The 16,112-nt window shown below is 43.3% G+C and overlaps 1 protein-coding gene across 1 annotated transcript in view; it reads right to left on the bottom strand.

Annotated features, from left to right (window-relative positions):
- Window positions 1-16,112, bottom strand: part of GNG4 (G protein subunit gamma 4) — a 31,681-nt gene that overhangs the window by 6,482 nt on the left and 9,087 nt on the right. The window lies entirely within an intron of this gene.

Raw genomic sequence — 16,112 nt, 5'->3', positions numbered from 1 at the left:
CTCTTAACCACTATGCTTTAGCAGTCAATTTATTAATTGATAGTGAAAACTGTACCTGTCTGGTGGGTCAGAATGTTCTTGTCCACCTGGCCAGCACCCTCTCTCTCTGTAGACAAGCTACCTGGGAAGCCGTATGAACAAAAGAAGTCTCACGCCTAATGTTCCTTAGGTTTCTTACTTGATAGAGGGACAGTCTTGCTAAGGAAACTCTGACAAGTCTCCTCAGCTGGGCCCCGCTTCTCTCCCCAACGCCTTGGGCAGTGCCGAGTTGACACTACCAACCTGTGCCTCCAAGAGTCTCCTTCCTTTAGGCTTCCATGGCCGATTAATCCCCTTCTATCTATACCTCCAACAGTGCGCGAGCCAGCTGGCCAGAAGTTGGACTGCTAAATTAGCACTCACAGCACTCTTCCTCTTGGTAAATTTACTTGGACAGATGGTTGTCTACCTCCATCACGCGTGGATTTGACTAGTTTAATTCTGAGAACAACCTCAAGGGGGCACGTCACTGTGGCTGCTGCACTGTCAACCAATACATCACTGCCAAGGCAATTAGAGGAGGAGGCTCAAAACACGCTGGGGCTCTGAGAGACTGCCTAGTGGAGGAGAGATTGGGCTGGGCCCACATGCTGTGCTCATCTCACATCAGTGTATCTTCTCTCTTCACAGCCAGTGTCTGCAATACCCCAGCAAACATGCCTTTAATGTCTGCCCTTGCTAGTTCTAAGTCAGCCTAATCTAGGAATTTTTCTACCACCTCCTGAAGGTGAGACTGTACTTGATGTCATGATTTTTTTCTAGGAAAACAAGTTTTTCTAAGATTGCCTCCTTTTGTTGTTGTTTTAAGATCACAGTTGTGTTTGCTTAGTTATAACTACACCCATTTGGACTGCTGAGTCCTGTCCATGCACCTGTACAACAGGAACGAATAAATCCAGTATCAGTGTCAAGCAACAAGTGCTCAGTTTGATACCGCATGTGTGGACCTGGGCTGGTTCCATGCAATACTAATCTCCTAGGTGCACTCAGACTTATTGAAAAACAGCAAGTCCACCCGTGAGCAACTGTGTTCATTACCATACAGCAAAGTGATTGAGATTTTTCCACCTTAACTGTCAGCCCCTTATTTCACAGTGTTCAATGGCCATCGAAATGTTCCGTGTTCATCAAAGTATTGTGGATAACCCCTGAAACTTGTTGCCATGTGATCTGAAAAGATAAATACAGGCAATGAGCAGCTGGGAGAAAGACCTGGCGATCTGCTTCCGTAAAGATTTCAGCCTAGGAAACCCTACAGGGCAGTTCTACTCTGTCACATGGGGGTGCTATGAGTTAGAATCAACTTAACGGCACCCAATAACAAAACAATAAATGAGCATCTGATAAGCCTTACACATGAAAGGTGACATCCAGACACATGGCTTAGTATCCAGGCATGATTTAATCTCAACCTGCTCCTTAAATTGAGTAGGAGGGTTTTCTTAATCGGCCCTAGATTGATTTTTATGGTTGGAGGTTTCCTCCAGTGCACATAAACTATGGGTTACAGGCATTGCCAAATCCCCTGAAACATCCTCCATCTTTGAAACATAATATACAATTAGCTTTCAAAGAGAAGATTGTATTCTGGTTGGAAATTTAAAACTCCCTTACCCTTTATGCTTTCTCCTCAAGTCTGAAGTCTGCTTTATCTAAAGTCCTCCACGATGCCCAGAGCCTCACTGCCTCCCCTCCTCAGTACGGAAGTGAGTTACAAGATAACAGATGTTGAAAAGGAATCGACAGCTCAGGAACAATTGTGGGATTTTACCATTACATTTCAGAGTAAAAGAGGTGGTTAAAACAGCCCAAGTGAGCACATAATCCTGTTAGTTGCACTATAATTACAGGCTTCAATGATGGGAGAAAATGTTGCAATTACTATAGTCACATTCCATGACAAGACCGATGACATAATTACTATTTCGGCTGTGACACCCACTGCATTTATCCTTTGCATCTAAAGTAGAGACCCACACCTATTTCTCAGTAATCCCAGTCTATCCAACAATACTACTCAGAATCAGTTAAAAGCATCTGTGTTGGCTTTGCCTGGTCCTCCCTTCACCCCAAGAAAACAAAGCAGAATTATAGTCCAAGAGCACAATCAGGGTGCAGCTACCTCCATGTTCCACCATGGTGCAACGGTATCTTTTACAAGATCAAACTTGGGCATGCTCCAGCATTAAGAAATCACAAGCCAGTTATTCCCAAGTTTGATCCTCAGAGCATTACAAGTCTATGAGTCACCTCCAAATTTTGAGTAAATACTTCAGGATGAATACTTGTGAAATTTTTTTTCTTTTTCTAACATCGGTAATATTTGAGATCAACACACCAGTTCTTAAGGTCAATTTCTAATTACTCCCATATTATGGTTTCCAGTGGATCCCAGCCACTACTTTACGTTGATTCAATCAGTATAGGCAATTCCCAATCATTGGTAAATGGCTAGTATGGGAAGTGGCTCTGCCTACCCAGTAGGTCCTAGGATGAAGACAGTGTCTAGTTGGGAGTGGGTAAGGTCATAGATGGAGGTGGATACCAGAGGAGTGGGTAAGGTCATACATGGTGGTGGACACCAGATGCTCTAGTGGGTGGTAAGGAGGATATCTGTGAGTAAATAAATAATGCAACAGAGAGTCTCCTTCTGAATTCTAAAGTCACGTCTCCATAATAGTGGATTAACCAGTACCACTTGCCATTGAGTCAATTCCAACTCACAGAGACCCCATGTGTGTCAGACTAGAACTGTGCTCCATAGGATTTTCAAGGGCTGATCTTTTGGAAATAGATTTCCAGGTCTTTCTTCTGAGGTGCCTCCAGGTGAACTCAAACTGCCAACCTTTTGATTAGCAGTTTAGTGGGTTAACTGCTTGCACCACCCAAAACAAACAAACAAAAAACCCAAACCTGTTGCTGCTGAGTCGATTCCAACTCATAGTGACCCTGTAGGACAGAGTAGAACTGCCCCATAGGGTTTCCAAAGCTGTAATCTTTACAGCAGCAGACCACCACATCTTTCTCCCACAGAGCGGCTGATGGGTTCAAACAGCTGACTTTTCAGTTAGCAGCCGAGCGCTTAACCACTGCACCACCAGAGCTCCTTTTGCACCACTAGGGACTCCCAATAGTGGATTAGCCACTGTTTACTATCATCAGCATAAAGGCTTCCCCCCACCACATCAAAATTTGATTGCACATTGTGAAGTAAATCTGCAAGTTAACCTAACTCAGAGCTGTTATTACACGGCTCTTACCACAAGAACAGCAAAGCCCTTGCTTAGCTGGTTTAGAATATGACTGACCCAGATACACCCTGGACCTTGACTTAACCAAACTCTTTAAGAGGTTGGCACCTGTCCTATCTGACTCGGATTACCTCTTAGTTTTGATATTTCCTGATTTTCCACAAAGAAAGCCATAATTTTGGCATTTTACGAGTTTACCAAAAACCAACAAAACCAACCCCATTGCCATCAAGTCAATTCTGACTCATAGCCACCCTATAGGACAGAGGAGAACTGCCCCACAGAGTTTCCAAGGAGCGCCTGGTGGATTCGAACTGCCAATCTTTTGGTTAGCAGCCATAGCTCTTAACCACTACGCTACCAGGGTTTCCTAGTTTGCCAAAATAATGATTTATTTGTGAAAGAGACCAGTGAATCACTCAAATGATTTTTGGGACTTAGAGATGGAAGATGAATATAACAAGAGCCCTGACTTAAGGTTCTAGCTCTGGGAGGATTCTAGGAAGGTAGCAGTGCCTCTTAGGTAGAAAGCACTGGGTGTGAGTCAAGAAGCAATGTCCCTGGCTCAGCTGTCCTCAGAACTAATCAGCTGTGTCACCCGGGGCAAGACGAACCCTGGGCACTCAGTTTTCACTCTTGTAAATGGGAACAGCACCGCCGGCTGGCTTATGGCTAATTGATACAATACATGTCATTACACATACAGGGTGTTATTATTTCATTATTCATCTGGCCACATTCTAATAGGATCAAAAGGATGTTCGAGAACTATGTGTGAGAAAATTTTGTCAGAAGTTATTAGGGCAATCGGATGCTCAATGTGCCCATGACGAGAATATATCCCCTTGGGGTGGAATACCTCCTTTTCTTTTCCAAACACACCTTATATTAGGGATACCTTTCATCTTCTTGCTCTACTTATAACGATCTGTTCTACTTACAATGTTGTACTCTTGGATTTAATTCAAAGATTTTTCTCCTTTTATCTGATCACAGTTCTAGAATTGCTCATTCTGATCACCCTTTCCTTGAGTTTATTTCTGAATTTGATTATAGAAAGTTATCATTTGAATAGTTTAATTTCTAAAGGCCTAGGTGAGAGTGTCAAACTTTTCTGGTAGGAGATGAGAAAGTGAAGAAAAGGGTTAAACCTAAACTGCGAAACTAGCAGAAGGTGGAGTGAGAAAGCATCACTCCACATGGTCCAGACTAGACGCACTGAAAAGGCAAGATCTACAACCATTGCCACCAGATTCCTGGCTAGTTCAGATGATGTTATTTATATTTATTTTCTCTGAGAAATATGTTCTCTCGACTTGACATCACTTAACATCCCAATTACATCCTTACCCTGGACTTCGACAAATCCTTTCAGTCATCTGTGAAGGAGATAATGACCTCCTGATTTTGTTATTTTTCAATTTTTCACAAGAAACACCATGATATTTGAGCCCCATTCATCCTCTGTTTTAACAACTATTGGCTTTGGCTTCAGAATTTTCTGGTTTGGCTTTAAAACACGAATCAATAGCATTTTGTCTTTTGGAAAAAAAAACAAAAAAACATAAAAAACACAAACATTTTGTGCTTTCAAAAGAATTCACAAACTGGCAGGCCTGCTTACAGCTCCTAGGAAATGCTAGAAAAAATATGGGTAAGATGTGTGTTATGGATTGAATTGTGTTCCCCCAAAATGTGTGTCAACTTGGCTAGGCCTTAATTCCCTGTATTGTGTGATTGTCCACCACTTTGTCATCTGATGTGATTTTCCAATATATTGTAAATCCTATCTCTATGATGTTAATGAGGCAGGATTAGAGGAAGTTATGTTAATAAGGCAGGACTAATCCACAAGATTAGATTGTATCGTGAGTAAACCTCTTTTGAGATATAAAAGAGAGAAGAGAGCAGAGAGACTGGGAGACCTCCTACCACCAAGAATGAAGAACCAGGAAGGGATTACATCCTTTGGGCCCGGAGTCCCTGTGCTGAGAAGCTCTAAATCAGGGGAAGATTGATGACGAGGACCTTCTCCCAGAGCCGGCAGAGAGAGAAAGCCTTCCCCTAGAGCCAGCACACAGAATTTGGGCTTCTAGCCTACTAGACTGTGAGATAATAAATTTCTTTTTGTTAAAGCCATCCACTTGGGCTATTTCTGTTATAGCAGCACTAAATAACTAAGACAACGTGTGTTAAAGACATATCTATTAGAAGAATTATGAGGAAAAAACCCTGGATCAAATATAAACGTGGAGTAAAAGACAAAGGTGGATGCCCAAAGGACTGTGTCAGCAAACTCCTGGACATTCACCATTTGGCTCCTCTAATCAGACTCTGGATAATCCATGCTGATAGAGGAAACCAGCAGTGAAGATAACCTCAACCTAATTTACACATATATTTATACATATATACACATAACTAATAATCTAACACATAATCTAGTAGATTCCGACTCAGTGACCCTATAGGATAGAGTAGAACCGCCCCATAGAGTTTCCAAGGAGCACCTGGTGGATTTGGAACGTACAATTTTTATGTAGCATGTCTACATAAAAATATGGTCATATTTTGCATTAAGCTAGTTACATGGAGTTAGTGTCGATACATGATGACCCCATGTGTGTCAGAGTGGAACTGTGCTCCATAGGGCTTTCAAGGTCTGATTTTTTAAAAGTAGATCGTCAGGTCTTTCTTCCGAGGCACCTCTGGGTAGACTTGAACCTCCAACCTTTCAGTTAGCAACCAAGCATGTTAACCGTTTGCACCACCCAGGAATATGTTTTGCATTAGGCTGTCAGTATTTAAAGGAATAGTTAAAACCCCCAAAAACCCACTGCCGTTGATTGGATTCTGACTTACAGTGACCCTATAGGACACAGCAATCCTATAGGGTCGCTATGAGTTGGAATCGACTTGATGGCAATGGAACTGTGGGGAAAAGGCTACTTCTCTTTATAGGCTCTAAAAATGTTAAATGTTCACATTCCCAGATCTCTTGCAACTTGGGCACAAGTGTGTCACCTTAGTTCTGTCAATCAGACACAGAGGGGCCAGACTTTGACTAATGATACAAGAGGGAATGGGTTGGGAGCTCTTTCTCTGGTGGCAGTGGCAGTGGCACTGGTTACAGGGTTGAGTTGCTGACTCAGAAGTAGCAATGGAACAAACTGTAGCATGTAGTGCTTGGTTGTGATTGGAGGGGTTCCCTCATCAGACTATTCTGCAGCATGGTTTTGAGGACTGTCACCAGAACTCAGCCTTAAGCCCAGTTCTCTAGGCTTTCCAACAATTCTGTGAGTTATCAAAAAATCCCTTTAGTAGATTCCTTTTATATTTACTCTACCAGGGTTGGCTTTTGTTATTTGCCACAAAGGACCTTGACTGACAGTTTGGCATACTTATACTACCCACCTTCCCCCGCACCCCTGCCTTTATATAAGTATTTTCTGGGATTGTATAGTCTATTATTACCAATACATATTTATTTTTATATCATACAGATTGTCTGAAGAGAATGATAAAATTTACATTCTATTTTGCAAATGGGATCACCGGTTATTTTTAATTCTAAGTTTACATTGATTCAGTAATCACTGCCACTTTTTCATACCATGTCATCCCCATTTGGAAGTTATTTTGATTCAGCTTTCAGTTGGCTGGATTACATGTTACCTATAAACATATGCAGAGTCCAGAGAAGGCAGGAGACTACTGGGGCCATGGCATTGGCAGGAATCCTGAACCGAAAGGTCATCTCTAAGCAACAAGGGAGACAGAGATTAAAGAACCAAGTCACTGAGACCAGGAAGCAAGTAGGTAGTTTCACATCAGACCTGGCAATTTTACAGAGCGGCAAGGGAAATAATTCAAATCTTTACACAGATGTAAAATTGAAGGCTGCTAAGAAGATAGAAATCGAAGCCTCTCATTTTAAGTTAGCAAGAACAGCAACAAAAGTGGAGGTGTTAAAATAACATTACATTTTTGAATGGACTCTGTAGTATATGTGGATTCACAGCAAAGTTCCCTTTAGATTCAGAGAATCCACTAATACCAAAACAGCAATCAGTGCTACTGTACCCCTCAAAAGATAGACTGACTAGCACCAGTGCTGAAAACATTTGCTAGATGTCACATAAATGACTGTTTTATTTCTTGTGCACCTAAAATATGCTTGTGACTCCTCAAAGAGAAAGCAGTGCACATTGCTTAAAAGCACATAGTGGTGATAGCACGCAATAAGAGACTCGGCCCCAGTGATCACCCATTTCTGTAAAACAATTCCAGAGCGACGGCATGCCACTCAAAGACTGCTATTCTAGATGAGGACAGAATCAAGCCAATGTCTTGGTGGTTGCCAATGACTGCCTCGAAATGGTGAAAAGTGAGTGAGTCAAACCTGGAGCAATAGTTGTAAACTTTGAAATCAAGCATGCCAAAGTGTGCTGGGAAAAAAGCTGTGAGCAATGTGGCTTAGGATAAAGGAAAGAGAGGACGGTCCTTGTCCCGGTTGAGTTGGACCAGTGACAGCCGCAATGTTAATGCAGAGCACACCTCCAGAGAAATTTGGGCCAGGAAGTGTAACCAGCTTAGTCTCAAGTGATACTTGTCCCAAGTAATACTGATATAGCACAATTTTACAAACCAAAACCCACTGGTAACCTGGGCTTGAGAAACTGGTTTGCTTTTTATAAAGGCAGAATTATATGTCAAATTAAGATTAAGGTGCTATCAAACACGAGAATGCCTGAATCACAAACCTAATGCAAAATATGTGGGGTGAGGGTTGGGTGGGACTTAAATAAACCCAAAGGTCCTGGGAGTAAAAAGTGCAAGCAACAGGTTGGTGCAAATTCTTCTTCAGATTGTGTTTGCTTATATTTAACAGCATACCAGGGCCTAACTTTTTTTTTTTTAATTGTGGCAAAATATAGATAACAAAACGTATGCCATTTTAACCATTTTTAAGTGCAATTCAGTGACATTAATCACATTCACCATGTTGTGGTACCATGACCACTATTCATTTCCAAAAGCTTTTCATCACCCCAGACAGAAACTCAGTGCCCCTCAGTAATAACTCCCATTCCCTCCTCCCGTAGGCCCTGGTAACCATTAAAAACTTTTGTCTCTATGCATTTTCCTATTCAATATATTTTATGTCAGTGGGATTATGTAATATGTGTACTTTTGTGTCTTATTTCACTTAGTATAGTGTTTTTGAGGATCATCCAAGCTGTAGCATGTATCAGAACTTCATTTCTTTATTAGCTGGATAACAATCCATTCATCTGTCGATAGACACGAGTTTTTTCTCCTTTTTAGCTATTGTAAATAGTGCTGCAATAAACAGTGGTGTACATGTGCCTGTGTGTCGGTTTGCATGGCTGTTTTCAAGCCTCTTTGGGTATTTCTGGGTCATATGGTAATTCTATGTTTAAATTTTTGAGGAACTGCCAGACTGCTTTCCACAGTGGCTCCACCATTCCACCAGCAATGGATGAGGGGTTCAATTTCTCCATATCTTGTTGTTGTTAGCTGCTGTTGAGAGTCACTTTCAACTCATAGTGACCCTAGGTGTGCAAATGCAAAGCAGAACTGCTCCTAAGGGTTTTCAAGGCTGTGACCTTTTGAAAGAAGATCACCAAGCCTGTCTTCTGAGATGTCTCTGGCTGGGTTTGAATCGCCAATCTTTTGGCTAGGAGTTGAGCACTTAACCTTTTGCACCACCCAGGAATCTCCATATCTTAGCCAATGCTTATTTTCCATTTTTCTGCTAATAGTAATTCTAGTGGGAGTGAAGTGGTATCTCATTGTGGTTTTGATCTGCATTTCTCAGGGCCTAACTTTTGGGTTAAAAGGTGATGCTATGGGAAGTAGACCCCCAGGTCATTCCTATGGAAGACTTCAACCTCCACCTCACTGGTGATATCCACTCCATCAAGACACCTAATAATCTTTTTGCTGCTGCTGTCAATAATTGTGTACTCCATGAACTCACATAGATGGATCTATGCTAACCATCTGATACCTTCAGTAAATGGTTGATGCCCAAATCTGAAGGCTAGAAAAAGACTTGAAGACTGATCACAAGACTAGATATTGATGCACAAACTATAACCTGGTAAAGACTATTGGATACCAATGATAGATTCCTGAGGGGGATCACCACTGACCAGTGATAAATAATATGAGATACTAGGCAAAATGGTGGTGCTGTCTAGTGAGAAAGGATCCTATTAGTGCTGAAGAGCTGGGGGTGTGCTGTGCTTTGACAAAGCTTATGAAGAATGCAATCAAGTCCAAACTCACACAGACATTAGAAGGAACTCCAATATTTATTCTTATGGATCACAAACTCCTTTAGCATATCAGACCCAACTGCACTAAATCTTGTTGGCTCTTAAGGCTTTGTAGTGATTGAAGCTGAACTTGGAAAAAACTTTCCACTGAAAAGTTTTTAAACACCAAATCCTGATATTCTCTTCTCTTCTTTCCTATGGTCATGCCTATTGCCACTGTCAGAACGCTTAAAATGCAACAGGGAGCCCACAAGACACAACTGGATGAGATCTACCAAAGGCTTAAATGGAAGACAATCTTAAGATGATGGAAAAGGCTTCAATAACCTGAAGAAAAAAATCAAGATGTTTGGGGTTCCAGTAGCAGTGACCCTGAACGCATTTTAAATGGACACAGACTCCGGGTGTTGGCCACGCCCCCCTGGATTCTGGATGGAGGCCCCTCAGCCCTGGGCTTCAGCTCTGCCATCCAGGCCCACTGGTACAGCAACTCTGCTCCCTAGGCTTTGGGCGGCCCCATTCTGCTAGTCCATCTGAGTGGCAATCTTATCTCTTCGGCCCCAGCATGCCCTGTTCTTCTACCCCTTAGGCATGTCAGTCCTGCCCCCTCAGCTTTGGGTGGAGGTCCCACCTCCCGGCACACCTTAAGGGCAGCCCCACATTCTGGAACCGAGTTGGTAAAAATTCGACTTTTTGAAACCTAGGAGGCTGTGGCCCCACCCTTTGAAATCAAGAAGGCCCTGCTTCCCGTGCTTCTTCCAACAGTTCTGCTGATCTCCGAGCTGCTCCGGGGATGGTCCTTTTCTTTTCCTGGAGGACAACAGACATAGCTCCTTTGGCCTGTTTCCTACCAGTAGAATTCCAAGAGGCAGACAGCATTGTTTCCATTCCTTCTTTCTCTGTCCCCTTCAGTCTAAGTTGATGAATTTTCTGCTGTGGTAGCTAGTTAGATCCATCAGACACAGGCTTAATCTCTTTAACAAAAGATTGTGTAGTAGCCACGTCCTTAGTGAACATTCTAGGATATGTGTCCTTAGTTTGTACAACAGAATTTTCCAGATTTTTAAGTTCTGTTTTCATTTTGCACAGTTGATTTTTAAGTCCATCTTTTTCCTCTCACATTTTACTATAAGCAGCAAGGAGAAACCACATGGCCCTTGAAGATCTTGCTTAGAAATCTCCTCAATCAGATATCCGAGTTCATCATTTACAAGTTACATCTTCTGACAAATATCTGAACATAATTCAGACAAGCTCTGTTCCACTGCATAAAAAGCATCATCCTTCCACCACTGTCCAATCACATGTTCATCATTTTCTTCTAAAGCTTCACCAGAACCACATTTAACATCCACATTCCTAGCAACATTCAGTTGCTGGTGCCGTATGTATTCTCTAAGACAACAGAGACTTTCTCTATAGCTCTTCTCACTTACTTCTGCGCCCTCACCAGAGTTGCCTTTGACATCCATAATTTTACCAACAGTCTCTTCAAGGCAATCTAGGCTTTTCTATGGCACCTTAAAACTCTACCAGCCTCTACCCATTACCCAATTCCAAAACCACTTCCAAATTTTAGGTATTTGTTAGAGCAGCACCCCCGCTTCTCAGTACCAAATTCTACCTTGGTTATCTAATGCTGCTGTAATGGAAAGACCACAAGTGGGTGACTTTAACAAACAGAAATTTATTTTTTCACAGTTTAGGAGGCTAAAAGTCTGAATTCAGGGTGCTGGCTCTAGGGGAAGGCTCTCTCTGTCAGCTCTGGAGGAAGGTCCTTGTCTCTTCTAAGTTTCTGCTCTTGGGTGATCTTCATGTGGCTTGGCATCTCTTTTCTTCCATCTCTACTTCTCTCGCTTGCTTGTTTAATCTCTTTTATATCTCAAAAGAGATTGACTCAAGACACACATTACATTAATTCTGCCTATTAACATAACAAAGACAACCCATTACCAAATGGAATTATAACCACGGGCATAGAGGTTAAGATTTACAACACATATTTTGGGGGGACACAATTCAATTCATAGCGGCATTCATCACCCGAAATCCTTTCCATGCCCTCATTTTTTAATAGTCTATAGAACATAGGTCAACAACAGGTTGATATATCTGTCAACAATCAGCAAATAACACCTGTGTTGACAAAATTAATCTCAGTGTGACAATTTGTTTATTCAACAGCCATTTAAGGGATTATTAGCACAACCCACAATGTTTAAGTCATCTACCATAGGTCATGGAGTACCTGGGCAGTGCAGATGGTTAATGTGCTTGGCTATTAACCGAAAGGTTGGATGTTTAAATCCACCTAAAGGAGCCATGAAGAAAGGCCTGGTGATCTACTTCTGAAAAATCAGCCATTGAAAACCACATGGAGCACAGTTCTACTCTGACACGCATGGGGTTGCCATGACTCAAAGTCAACTCTGCCGCAACCTGTTTACCATAAGCCATAAAGGCAAATAAGAGTGATTGGGAGTAATGTTACTTGGCTAGTTTTCCTTGGCAAGTCTGTCACTTGCCAGGTGCTACATCTGTTTCCTCATTCCTTGCTGAGAGTTGCTGGTTTGCTCAAGAGGTAGCCACCTCCAAAGCCTCACAGCCCATGGGATTGGTCCAATGTCAGCGAATCCCCTTTCCTCTGGGGCAGGAGAACCAGGGTAGCCTGAGTGGTGGCAAATGGAGACAGGCCACCATTTGGTACTCCTTCTAGAAGCTCCTTTCCTTCTGGGTCTTTGATCCCCACCTGGGAGCCTGCCTCCTAGGGACTGTGCAGGAGCTTTGTACCTCACCCCCACGGGAGACCAACTTCTCTGAAGTTGAACTCTGCTCTCAGGCAGCCCAGGCAGGTCCCAGACACTATCTTCTCTAGTTAAGCCTTTTATACTGTTTGGCTCATCTCTGCCATTGTTGCTCATCAAAGTTTCCCTATTTGATGGTAAGTGTCATGTAAGTCCTTTTCTGATAGAATTTTATATTGTTTGAGCCTATCATGGGTGAAAAAAAAGAGGGCCAAAATAGTTTCCTAAATTCATCTTTTATGTGCTCTCTAGTTATTTGTTAGGAACCTGAATATTATATTCCATGCGTTTCGCTCTTTGCAATGTCGTACAAATTCTATGTTGAATCTTGTTTGTACTACGACAAGGTGGAGAACATTTAAATTTTTTAGCAGCTGATGGAGGTTCTCAAAGAGGAACACCCACGTTTGTTGGCAAAATGCCTTGATGAGCTTCTAGGAAGTGAGACCCTGAAAAGCATGCCAAAGAAACGACAATGACCACTAGCCTACCTTTTCAGCTGCGGGCTTGGTAAACGGCTGTGTACTGTTTGCTGAGCGCTGGTTTGCATGTAGGGACAGAAGTTGGGGACTAACTGAAGTCCTCAGCATGACAGAGGAGAGTAGCATGGGAAGCGTGGCAGGTGGTCATGGGGGCGGGGGCAGGATAGAGGGAGGCACTAGATAAACATTAAATGAATGAAGGTGGGGTGGGGCAAGAAGGGTGCTGAGTGCTGTGTGGGTTGAAGTCTTGCTGTGGGCTACAGGTCTCCCCTCTGCATCTCCTACAAACTCTGGAAGAAAGTCTACATTTGCACAAGTGCTTCTGGGCAAATGATGTTTTTTTTTGAGGGGGGCAAACAAGACTTCAAGACGACAGTGAATATTTTGGCTGCATTTTTACCGCCACAAACTGCCCAAAGATCTCCGAGTTCTCATTATTATTATTTTTCTTATCTTTACCACCCAAACAACAGCTGAGCTTAATGCTGTTATTTTTTTCCCTTCTCTCCCCTGTGACGGACCCCCCCTTTATTCTCTTTCTTGAGTGGCAAACACGGTCCTTTCCTTCCTTCCTCCTCAGACACACACTCAAGCACAGTGAACACAAAGCCTGGAGATGCTCTGGTTGGGAATATACCACGCCCCGTAGGCTCTCATTGGTTTTATGCCTGATGTCTGCCCTAGTCCAGGCTGTTCCCCTTGGGTCCCCATCTGTCATGCTCCCCACGGGAGCCAGCTCTGTGCGACTCTTAATTGCAATTATTTCTCCCACGGAGCCTCTGGCTGTTCTTCCAGCCAGTAGAAGGCACTGCACGCTCACCCTGTCTGCGTTCCCACCATGCAGTCAGCGCGGCCTACCCTTTCTGTCCTCAGAAAGTCAGTCTCAGGGTCTTCATCTGGACCTGGCATTCCTGTCACAGTCTGTGTGAGTTCAATGAATTTTACAAACAGTTCCTCTGTTCTTTCCACTTGGTTTCTTTCTATCATTTACTGTTTAAACTGAAAAAAAAAAAACAGTTGCCATCTAGTTGACTCCCATTCATGGTGACCCCATGTGTGTCAGAGTAGAACTGTGCTCCTTAGGGTTTTCAGTGGCTGATTTTTCGGAAATAGATCACCAGGCCTTTCTTCTGAGGCACCTCTGGGTTGATGTGAACCTCGAATCTTCGGTTAGTAGCCGAGCACTTGACCTTCTGCACCACCAGTGAAACTCCCAGCATGGCCAACTGTCCTATTGCCAAAACCAGTCCTCTGCCGTGGACGTGGGACACTGGGTCCTAACTTCTCTCTCTCTAGTGTCTCCCACATTGAGTTTCCAAGTTCTGCTAATTCTACAGGTGCACCTGCCTCTCACACCTGACTTTTTTTCTCTGCTCCCCACCACAGCCTGTGTCTGCCCTTACGCCCCCTCTCCTGATTACACCACCAGCTGCAACTGCTGCCACACCTCTGACAACTTTATTGCTGACAGGCTAGATGACCTCCAACTCCTGCCCTCCGGCTTCACCTTCACACCTAATTGTTTCTATGATCTGCACCTGTGTACTCAAGGTGCTGATTATTAGCAGCAGCACCTCGCCCCACCCCATGCTGCCCAAAGCCGTCTTCCCAGCACCACCTGTGGCTCTTCCAGCCAAGTCCTTTCCTTCTCCTCCAATCGCCAGCTCAGCACCAGCTCACAGCTCGAACTCCAAGAGGACTTCTCCGAGCAGCAGGCAGAGCGCGGTCGGTTCAGGCTGTCCTAGGACAGCGCTGGGTGCAGAGTGCTGCTCAGGAGTGCTCATCCGAAAAGGAGTCCCCCACAGGCCTCCACCTCTCCATGTGATGCAGAATGCCTGCAGCACCCATTTTTTAAAAACGATTTTATTGTGCTAAAAGTATATATAACAAAAATTTGCCATTTTAACCATTTTTAAATGTTCAATTCAGTGGCATTAATTACATTCACCATGTCATGCGACCACCACATTATCCATTTGCAAAAGCTTTTCATCACCCTAAACAGAAACTCAGTGCCCCTTAAGCAATACCTCCCCATACTCCCTGCCTGCGTGCCCCCTAGCAACCACTAATAAACTTTGGTTTCAGTGCATTTCCCATTCTTCACATGTACAATTCAGCGACATTAATTAAGTTCATGTTGTTCAACCATCACTATTATCTATTTCCAAATTTTTCCATCACCCTTAACAGAAGCTCAGTGTTCCCAAACAGTAAGTCCCCCTTCTTTTCCCTCTCTCTCCTGTCAGCCCCTGGTAACCACTAATAAACTTTGGTCTCTATTCATTTGCCTATTCTAAATATTTCATGTAAGTTGGATCACACAATATTTGTCCTTTTGTGACTGACGTATTTCACTCAGCATAATGTTTTCAAGGTTCACCCATGTGGTAGCGTGTATCAGGACTTCATTTCTCTTTATGGCTGAGGAATAGTTCACGGTATGGATATGCCACACTTTGTGTATCCATTCGTCTGCTGAAGGACACGTGGGCTGTTTTCACCTTGTGGCCATTGTGACTAGTGTTGCAATGAACATTGATGAACAAGTCTGTTTGCATCCCTGCTTTCATGTCCTTTGGGTAAGCAGCACTCATTTTTTAATTCCTTTCTGTACTGTTGGGGCTTACTCTATTTTACAGTAGCTTTATGGGTATTAACCTTGCTCCTTCCTCTAGTCTAGAAATCAAGGACTGATGTCTAATTTGTAGTTGGTATCAGTACATGCAAAATACAGATGCTCGGGTAGCTCTGGTCCAGTTATACAAATCTATATAATACTGTACTTTGCTTGCCTCATACACTGTTGTGTCATTTTATGGGCATGCTTTCTGCCTCCTTGGATAGCTTGCACTCCCAAACCCTGGGGGAAGATACTAACTACCTTTATAGAGGTGAGAGCTGGTGCCACACCACTAGCATGAGGAGTAGTCTCCGTGATGGGAGCCTTCAGGAAGGACTGCCAACAGAAGCTTTAACAGTTGCCCGCTTCCCTGTGGATTCTTTTTTGAATTCCAGATGCCTGGGAGAGACCCCCTGGTTTTGTTCCCCAAAGACCCTAAGACACACTGGACTTCAGTGTTCTGATGCCAGGCTGATAACCAGGTTTCAACTCTATTTCAGTCAATGCCCAAACTGCATCTCCCTGCTATATGCATTTCCCACCTCCTGCTTGCCTCTACGTAAGTGGCATCTGGATAACAGGTGGCTTATCTTGCGCTTCAGCTCTCC

Source organism: Trichechus manatus, unplaced genomic scaffold (genome assembly GCF_000243295.1).
Source record: "Trichechus manatus latirostris isolate Lorelei unplaced genomic scaffold, TriManLat1.0 scaffold00021, whole genome shotgun sequence".
NCBI lineage: Eukaryota > Metazoa > Chordata > Mammalia > Sirenia > Trichechidae > Trichechus > Trichechus manatus.
The sequence above is the reverse complement of the archived record's forward strand: the minus strand, read 5'-3'. Positions and strand labels throughout refer to the sequence as shown.